This window comes from Sprattus sprattus, assembly GCF_963457725.1.
Source record: "Sprattus sprattus genome assembly, chromosome: 11".
NCBI classification, from domain to species: Eukaryota; Metazoa; Chordata; class Actinopteri; order Clupeiformes; family Clupeidae; genus Sprattus; species Sprattus sprattus.
Genome location: NC_137909.1, coordinates 18038707 through 18049751, shown reverse-complemented (window position 1 = coordinate 18049751; position 11045 = coordinate 18038707).

Below are 11045 nucleotides of genomic sequence, written 5' to 3'. Positions count from 1 at the left end.
CGGGAGGTTGACATGGCAGACCGCGTTAGTTAAAATTTCAGTGTAAATTTACATTTCCCCCCTCTCATGCAACGACACTGCCGTTTAACACTATACCCACAATATTTCACGTTAACACAATCAAATCAAATATATCAAGTTACTGCTATAAATCAACTACATTTTCATTGATGAAACTACACTTTGTTTAAGTTAATACACATAACTACACCTTTATTACTCCATAGGTCAGGAGGTGTATTGTGTCTCCGGTGAGGCTTCATCACCTCCACCTACCTCAGTGAAAACTACCACCTCCTAGGCAGCCATCCCAGTCAACCTAAAGAGTAACATCTCATCACATGTTGATGTCCTTCTTGGCTTTCTTCCACACTGTTAACCATGATGACTTGTCTGTAAACTCCATCTGCAGGAGGTGGACAGGTCTGATGACCCCAAACAGTCCCAAATAAAAACAATAAAATCTCAGTTGCTGCAGGAGTTTTATTTGTATAAGAGTAGGTATATCCCTGTCTAACTAAATAAAGAATGTTTCTAATTGGTGTAGTGCTAGCAATGACTATAGAAATATATAGTGGTTATGCTATATGTTATCCTGGAAACCCTGTCATGTCTACAGAAGGCAAAAAGGAAAGGAAATTACATTTATATTCTACATACAAGTGCTCTTTGAAATGATTTACAACACTGTAGGGGTCAAGCTCATGTATTCCGTGTAGTTTACAAAGGTAGCGCAATAAGCATCATAATAAGGGCTTTAAAGCATTATAAAAATCACAGATCCCAAAATGCCTATAATATCTGACTTATCAAGCTACCCCAACGTTCAAATGAATTGAACATTGAATATTCCTAGGATTCACAAGTAATACATTACCTGTGAGTCTTACACAGTCTGTTCTTGCCTCTTTGAGAACTACATATACTGTACAACAGCATTCTATGACAAAAGGAAAAAAACAGAACGCATAACAATATAAACTGAAAGTTTGACACTGAAGACACCAGAATAACCTGAGAGAAGATGGCGTGCTAAAAACTGTCAGTTCTGTTTAGCATGTAATGACTGATGTATGCAAGCTTTGGTCCACACTGTGTCTATTCTGTCAAACAGGTGAGGAGCTGAGGTGTGTAGTAGATAATGATGATGTCAGCACCTGTAAAGAGGAGTGTTTCATCACGGTCACCAGGAAAATGTGAAACAGCATTTTCTTTTAAGCCTATTTCCTATCTCAAAATCAAGGACCCAGGTACCAAAAGTAAATCGAATCAATAGTACCTTGATGTCCTACAGCTCTTTCTGTTTAAGGGACTCAGGGCTTATCATCCACTACAGACATCCTTTGGGGGGGGGGAAAGCCTTGTCTTACCAGCACGTTGGAAGGCAGTCATGGCCTCCATCACTGCAGCTTTTAGGTCAAAGGCCCCAGCCTGAGCTCCGTGCCACAGCATGGCGAACTCCCCAGACACATTATACACCGCCAGTGGATGAGTGGGATGCTGGACAAGGCAAAACACCAGGGAGAAATTGAGGGACCATATTGAATATGATGTCTTTGTTCATCACTGAAACCTAGGAGTCAGGAATCAATTTTGGAGACTGAAAAAGTCAGAATAAAGGCATTTTCTTCTTAGGAATGGAGGGTAGCGCTGACTTTGTTCTTCACCTCCCTTACCATGTCGAGGTAAGGCATGCCAGGCTTCACCATTAGCATGTCGGCGCCCTCCTTCACGTCATGATCCTGAGTAAGAAACAGGAAAAAAAGGTACAAACAGTACTTTAATCCAATTTCATTTTCTTGTAAGGAAACCATTGTGGAGTTTTGGGCAAAAAATAGTGAGTGAGCGACCTAATTAAAAAAGAACAGGCTGTGACGGCTTTCCTTACATTTTCGTGGGAATAATTCCCTAAAATACATAGTGTATATACTGGATGTCTATTAGTGGGAATGACAAGTTTGTCAAATGACCATATTGACATTCATTTCAAGATGATGCCTAAAGCAGTTGCTCATAAAACACACCTAAATACGTGGCAAATGGTTGTATAGTTTTGCTTTGGAATGATCTTTGTACATTTAGTGTGCTTTTGGAGAGGCCTGGCTACTTGGTAAATGTATTTGTTTCAGTGGGGATATATTGTAGTGAACCCATGTCCCTTGTTGAAATTATTAATCTCGCCATGTACACATCTATATTGTTATATTAGACAGTTTATGCATTAATGCCACCCTATAGCATATTCTTTATAATCTTTGGCGGGTATCCCCAACAGCCATGGATAATGACACCTATACCCAACCCAGCATCAGCAGCAGAACAACAATATAACCACAAGCACATTGAATCAAGGGCAGTGATTGAGCGAGCGTGTGGTGTCCTGAAAAGCCGGATGCGGCAGTGTATTCCTTCCTTGTAAAAGGTTAATGTTCGCTGTTACTTCGTGAACCAATATATCTACCTCCTCTTCGCTGAACCTTAATTTTCTCTTCCTCAAATCACCCATGGTGGCAGTAACATGCAGGCGATTTCTCCCATCTTTAAATGGCGCGCAAAATAACACTAAATGGCGGAGTAAGCACAAATTGCCCAGCACGGATCTGGTTTGATAAATACCTCGGAAAATGCGGAAAAACACTGTGCGGTAATGTGCGCCTTGGCAAAGGCGTAGATTAAGCTGCGGTCGCAATGTTAGTAAATCAGGCCCTCAGTCTCCAGACCAGCTCTGTAATCCCCCACTGAACAATTGACTGTACCCATATCTTTGTCAGTAAGGACAGATATTTTTAAGGATTTTTCAACATGCCTGCCCAAACATTTTGGTATGGTGCAGCAATCATGCCTACTGAAGGTCAGTCCTCAGGCATTTGTTTTCAGCCTGTGCTAACTAGCACCTTCTTAACAGAGTGCAGCTTTAACATCACGAGGAACCGATATCAATGCAGAAGAATTACAGAATTGTTTAGGTATTGTAGTTCCACGCACATGCATATAAAAATACACCTATATCTGCTGGAGGTTATTGTTAAGGACATAAACACAAACACACCCCTTTCGGGTCCAGGGATAGGTTAGCACATACACACACAGCAACACGCACATGCACGAACGCACACACACCCACACCTGTGGGAGGTATTAATAGGGACATATACACAAATGCACTGACACACAAACACTTACACACACCTATCTGGTGGGGGGAGTAGGTAAGGCTGCCGGTGGTGAAGAGCAGGTAGGTCATGTCCTCGGCCTGTCCGGCTGCGCTGGAGGAGAGCACAGGCGGGTTGGACGCTTTGGTGTGAGTCTTGCCCATCAGAATGGCCGCCTTAGTCTCCAAGAGAGAAAGAAAAAGAGAAAGAGCTCTTTGAGATTTATTGCCAAACAAGAGAGGGTGAGGATGGCTGAGCGATGAACAATATGCAAAACGAAGATATGCAAAACGAAGAAAAACACGACAGACTATTTATGAACTCAATTCATGAACTCAATTTATTTAATAGAGTACAGGCAACACACCTGACATCACCACCAAGGAAGATCATGAAAGTCTTGTAAGATTTTCCCAGCAATCTAAAAACCCGAGGCATAGTCCTGCTAGATCACCATAAAATATGATGTGTGAGATTTGTCTCTCTTACAAACAGCATTGAACTCAGTCTCCATTGAAACACCACCACCCAAATGGCACCTCGCTTCCTCACATTTTTACCTCTTCCTCCTCGCCATCTGTGCCGCCCAGGTCGCAGACCAGTGACTGGTGCTTGTGACCAGCCTGCTGGGCCAGAGCGCGGGCCTGTGACTGGGCTTCGTAGTCCAGCAGCAGGTCAGGAGTGTCGTGGCGCCGACAGTGGGCTACCATCACCGTGCGGATGGTGCTGGCGTTGATATTCTGGATCTTGAAGAGGCGTTTGACCACGTTCATGTTCTCTGACTCCACATCCTATCCAAGGAGTTTTTCACTGAGGATACACTGTTACTTACATATTAATAAACACTTACATTTTAGGACCAGTTGAAACTAAGTGTATTCGTATGAGGGAGGATGAAGGAATGTTCCTATCAGTGCCAACACTGAGAGAAAAACAAAGTAGTTTAGCAAATTCTGGTCCTTTATTTGATGGTTCAAGTAAGCAGATATTCAAAGTCAGGTAGCATTTATCTGGTACCTAACATTTCAACCAATCAACACCAAAATATTGCATGTAAATATTTTATTTTGGTGGTAATTGGCTTGTATTGATTTCCATGCAGGTTGCAATAAGATTTGAGGTACCAGATAAACGCAGGCACAAAAATCCCCTGGCATATGCGATCCAATCCCAACACATACAATTATGTCAATCATAATCATAATCTATCCATCGAGTGGATGAATGCCATATTGCTAGTAGATTCACTGCCTACTGGCAATAAACATTTTGTGATTAATTACCTTGTCGTTCAGGAAATATCTTAACATTTAATAATGAACGTTACAAGTTAGGGCCACACATACAATGTCTGCTCTCACCACCACTCCGACAAGATGCTCAAATATGCAATTGACAGCACCATCATCAGCCTAATCAGAGATGAGGATGAGTCTCAGTACATCAAGGAGGTGAACTGGGCTGTGGACTGCTGTAGGAAGAACAAGCTCCAGTCCTTTAAATGTATAGGCTCTTACATCAGCCAACATTTGAAGTGGGATATCAACACCTCCCACCTTATCAAAATAGCCCAACAAAGACTCTATTTACTCAGACCACTGAAAAAGTTTCATGTGAACAAACGCCTTTTGGTGCTCTTCTATAAAGCTATCATAGAAAGGATCATAACCGCATCAATATCTGTCTGGTATGGAAGTTCTGACAGTCGCACAAAAATGAAACTAAAGAGAGTAGTCACCAAAGCCTCCAACATTATTGGTTGTGACCTTCCATCAGTCCTCTTCTTGTATGCTGAGCGTAGCTTAAATCGTGCAAATAGCATAACCAGAGATTCCTCCCATCCAAGCCATGACTTTTTTAAACTTCTGCCTTCTGGAAGATCTATGTGAGCCGGAACGACACGCCTCAATAACAGCTTCTTCTCCTCTGCTATCAGGCTCCTGAACTCCCAAAGCTAACCTGGACTTTTTCTATTTTTATTTTTTTAATTTCCCCATCTCCCCACTCCTTACTGGTCTGACAAAATAATACCACCAAAATTGTTGTGTGGAAATAAAGTTTTTATCTTTTGTCTATCTATCTATGGTATCTATATGCATGAGGTCTAACTATACTAGCCCAAAGAGCCACCAGTGCAGGCAAAGAGCAGCTCTACAAGCATGCACCAGATCTTTTACCCATTAAAGGGCTGTGTCTGTGTCTTGGGTTGTGTTGCTACTCTTGAAACTGAGATCTTATCTAATACATGCAAATTAAAAAATAAAAACACGTCCTGACTATGGTAGAAAATAAGCACTTTTGCTACTAGCTGTCTGAAATAACAGATTCATTATAATATACCTGTTGGTATGAATCAGACAAATGTAGCCTACCTTGACAGTGCAGTCTTTGGAGCAGGAGCGGTGGCCTCTGTGGGAAAGGGCCAGGTGCAGCACCTGGTCATGGTGCTCCTTCAGTGTCAAAAAAAGGCATGGAGAGAGGCGTTGCATGTCACCCAACAACTTTTGTTTTTAAAACAATAAATATACACACAAAGAATTGATGCACTGACCTAATCGTCTTAATGATCTTGTTTGATTGTGGTTTACATTTGCGTCAGGATAGAGATGCAAGGAAAGGATGTCATAACTGATTCAAATTTCCTTTTGTTTCAAGTTGAATTGAAGGTATTCACTATAGTTATATAGTATAGTTTGTGGCATGGCAAAAAATGCATTTACTAGTGGTACTATCAGGCGCGTATCAGACGGGGGGGATGAGTACGATGCATCCCCCTCACTTCTATTGGAAGGCCATTCCATCCCCTCCACTTTTGTTCGTCAAATCCTCACAAAAATCAGCTTTTGTAATAAAAAATAGTAAACGTTCGCCTGTTGTATGCAATTTAAAATGGTTGCTATGATTGCATCCCTTTGTATCAAATTATCACTCTGTAAATCCCAGCGCTACAATTGACGTTACGTAGACTAAACAGCTTGCGCAGCCTGCAGAAAGCGCTGGCAGCGGTGCTCCCGAGACCCGACTGCGAGAGCTCAGCGCGGTGATCGCGGTCATTCAAGCAGTTTGCTGTGCCTAACTGTTTGTGCTGCATACAGACTTGACGCCTTCAATGAAAAGGTAGAATTGAATCACTGTTTTAGATCAGCATCATTCACTGCCTGTAATGAAGGCAACATTTTCAGGCATATTAAGCGATTAAAGCGATTCATTATTAATCATTAATAGATGCAAGGTTCATGGCTCTCTATTCAAGAGCTAGTTACCTCCTAGCATAAGATCCCATTCATTCTTCCGACTGGAACTAAGCCTACTTTAGTTTTAAAACTGTTCTCTTTTTTCGTGCAATATAGCCAATCAATAATGCCGAAAAGAAAAAGACAGGGGACTATAGACGGCTTTTTCAAGAAAAAACAAGTAAGTTGACTTCTCTCCCTCTGCAGACACTGACGTGCTTGCAAGTTGCAATAGGCTATCTGTTTCGAGTGCTACCGCGGTTGGGATGCACAGGTTTGACTAGGGCTACAGGTAGCCTTTACGGAGAGTAGAGATCCTCGTGCGATTCGTCATTTTCAAACCTTGAGAAAACGCACTTAAATCTACAAGGTGTATCACTCAAAATATACACAAAGTATGTGTCACAGCAATCAACTTAGGCCTACTGGTTTGTCACCGCAGAGATTCTCAAACTGACATCAGTCTGTGAGAAGCCCTGCAACAGTCACTGAATGAATGTGAATGAATGCTGTGGTAGCTACACGAAAATCCGGAGAATTGTGCGATTCGCTTTCTCAGCACACTTGAACGTGAAATGTCCTCAACAGTGTGCGTCAAGGGTTCATCTTGTTTTCTTAGAACATTAGAAGCATGCAAGTGCGTTCCATTCGACTGTCCGTGTGTTCGTCAAGTTAGTCAGTCACATCCCATGCTTGAACAGGCAACTGCACTGACATAGCTAAAGGGCTACTCCGATTCATATCTGGCCTTTGACTGCCATCTACTGGTAACAACGTGCAACAGCACAATAACAGCCACAGAGCCAGCGGCAACAGAAAGACAGTAGAGGAGAAGAAATATAGGCCTTTTGCCTATCTGCATTTTAATTTTAAATATTTCAATTAGGAGGATGAACAGGCGAAAGATGTGTCCAGGAGTGAGGTGGACAGAGATATGGAGGAGGAAGAAGGAGAAGGCAGCCGAGAAGATGCAGGCCAGGTTGAGAAAGATGATAGGAGTGAGAGTGCAGATAATTGTGCTGCTTCATCAGTTTACATTAAACCCAACCAACCAGACCCTAAATGCATTGTGAAGCAGTCTCTTCCTAAATACACACTCACTTTCCAGGCACAGTGGTACAAAAAATTCCCATGGCTTCATGTGAGTCCACGTGTGGAAGGGGTACTCTGTTTTTACTGCAATAAAGCTTTCCAATCTGAGACATCCCCACTTGCTAAAAATTCAGAGCCAGCCTTTATTACGACCGGCTTCAAAAATTTGAAGAAAGCCTTAGAGAGATTCGAATCTCATGAAAAAAGTGAATGCCACAAAACAGCCATCACAACATACTTACACGAAGGCAAGTCAGTTCAGTGCCAGCTGTCTAGTGTGACTGATCAACAGCAGCAGGAGGCAAGGGCATGTCTTCTCAAAATCATTGGAGGGTTGCAGATGCTAGCCAGGCAGGGTCTCGCTATGCGTGGACATGATAGTGGTGAGGGGAATTTTGACCAACTCCTCAAGTACAAGGCAGAGGATGACCCCTGCCTTTCCAAATGGCTGACCAGAAAGAAAACATATGTATCTGCCCCAATCCAGAACGAATTGCTCCAACTGTTCAGCTGTTCGATAATTAGGGAAATTGCAGATGCAATCACAGCTCTTCCACATCTGCAGTACTCTGTGATGATGGACGGCACACGAGATGTGTCAGGAAAGGAGCAAGAGGCATTTTGCCTGCGGTATGTTGATCACGACCTGATAGTTCACTAAGAATTCATTGGCCTTTATGAAGTGTCCTCAACAACTGGAGAAAATCTGGCAAGAGTGGTGTTAGATGTTCTCCAGCGCCTAAATTTGCCAATCAGTGGGTTGCGGGGTCAAGCATATGATGGGGCGGCAAACATGGCAGGAAAATACAACGGTGCCCAAGCCATTATTAAACAGCAACAACCTCTGGCCCATTACGTACATTGCACAGCTCACTGTGTTAATCTGATCACCCAGCAGGCCTGCACCGCCACACATTTTGTCCGCAATGCACTGGATTGGGTAAATGAATTGGGGAAATTGTTTGGTCAGTCAGTGAAGTTGAAGGAGATATTCAAGGGAATAGCCAAGTCTGAGAATGGTCCTTGTCACACCTCTGAGATCAGGCCCCTTTGTCCAACAAGGTGGACAGTTCGTACAGGTGCAATTCGTGCTGTACTTAATCAGTATGAGCGCATTTTGCTCTCCCTGGCAGAAATGGGTGAAAGTTCAAGCGATGCAGCAATCAAGGCTCAAGGTTTACATGACACATTTACTCAGGGAAATGTTGTCTTGGGTCTGTTTTGTGCACTGGAGACAACTGAGAATCTGGAGATGTTGAATGTTTCCCTTCAGGCGAGAGCACAAACAGTGGATGGAGCGCTTAAGGCGGTAGAATGTGTAAAACAAACTTATGCCGAGAAGCGAAATACAGAGAGTTTCAACAATGTGTACGCAAAAGCTACAGAGATGTGTGAAACACTAGACATTAGCCCCATTACCTCTCCACGGGCCTGCAAGCCACCTCAACGTTTCACAGGGTGTGCCCCTGCACATAAACATGCATCCCCCATTGATTACTACAGAGCAGAATTTTACAAAATTCTTGATGTTGTGGATGTCCAGTTTCATGACCGGTTTCTTCAGGAAGGGATGCAACAAATCAGGGCAATGGAACAAGTCCTCTTGACTGGGAAATTAGCAGAGGTTGTGAAACACTACCCAGAACTAAACCCTGAGTATCTTAGTGTACAGCTTGCAATGTTTAGGTCAAATTACACATTCAAGACAAGCAGAGAGGTTGCAAACATTTTAAAAGGGATGTCTCCAGAGGTCCGTGGCCTCTTTAATCAAGTGGAGACTCTAGTCAGACTACTGCTTGTCATCCCTGTGTCTTCTGCAGAAGCTGAAAGGAGCTTCAGTGGCCTCCGGAGGCTTAAAACATGGCTAAGGAGTACAATGACACAAACACGCCTCAACAGTGTAGCTGTGTGTCATGTGCAAAAGCACAAGTTGGATTTGTTGGACAGGAAAATTATTGCTGAGCAGTTTGTTTGCCACAGTGACCAGAGACAAAACACATTTGGTTCTTTCAAATAGTGTGATTTCATTGTAAAGCCACTTGCTGACACGTGAATGTTAAATAACCGTTACTTTTTTCCCAAATAAGTTGATGAGTATTTCTTTAGAGCACTTGTTAGTTGTTACCTGTTATGAAGTGTTTGTTGTAAATGTCTATTGTATTGTCTGTTGATGTAAATTAACTTTTTACATGAGTTTACATGAGTTACATGAGTTTACTCATGAGTTTGAGTTTCAAAGCCAAATAAAGACATTGCAAGTCTTATTTTTATAATGTTTTGTCGATTATGTCAATACTAAAACATCATAATTCAGATCTTTGTAGAACATAATATCTGAAAATGTGCCCAAACAAATTCTTGCACTGGCTTAACATGGCTATAGCCTACTACATGATATGCACACTGTATGGCTAAAGGTTTTTGTACAGTATATCCACTGTAGAATGCAATATTGACACATCTGTCATAGAGCAGTATCCTGTTACTTAGAATTATATCAGACACGTTTTATTTTCAGTTACTGTATAATCAGTAAGACCACACCATAAACACAGAAGCCCAACATTATACATAGATCATAGATAGGTCTCAGCATGAAATGGAGAACATTTGAAGTTGAACTTGACCACTGGTTTGACAGCCTGCACTCTGTGTGTCACTACATAATAACATCACTACATACAAGTAACAAATGCTGTAGCCAAATGTCATTAGAGCTACAGTTATTGAACATTCATGCAACAGCCTCAAGTGGCTTTACAAATGTGTTTTGTCTCTGCTCATTACGACAAACTAATTGTTCTGCAATCATTTTCCTGTCCAACAGATCCAGCTTGTGCTTTTGAACATAACACACGGTTACACTGTTGAGACATGTTTGTGTCATTGTACTTCGCATCCATGTTTTCAGCCTTCAGAGGCTGCTGAAGCTCCTTTCAGCTTTATCACAGTGTGTGTGTGTGTGTGTGTGCGTGTATCAAACAAACACACAATGAGTCATACACACACACACACACTCCACACACACACACACACACAGTGTATCTGCTCGCATTTCTTCCATTTTGTAGGCCTAGATGTATGTAAAAGTTCATATAATTGATCATCGCTATTTGGAATGATTATTTCTTCGCCTGTTCCAGAACACCCCCACTTTTGGAAAGCTTGATACGCCCCTGGGTACTATGGAAATCAGCTAACTTCAACTAGCTAGCTAGCTAACCAGCTTTGCGAAATTCGAGACCCTGGCATTTGGTCAAATGCTCCTAACAAACAAAAATGATTTTCAGGTAAATATTCGTAACTTCCTTAATGACGGGTAAACACACGTCAACAGCCACTGCTTTGCAAGCGAACGAAATGTTATTTTCATCGTTAGCTGGTTAGAAAAACGCAGCTTTAGTAATGTTACACGTCCTAGTTAAGACATCATGACTTTTTCCACTGACAAGAAGCGATTTATTTAAACGTTCGGGATGCTATCGAATGTTACGTGATATGTTAATGCATTCTGATCTCGTGGACGTGATGCCCTCGCCGTTGGACTGTGGGATTACTGGATAGCATT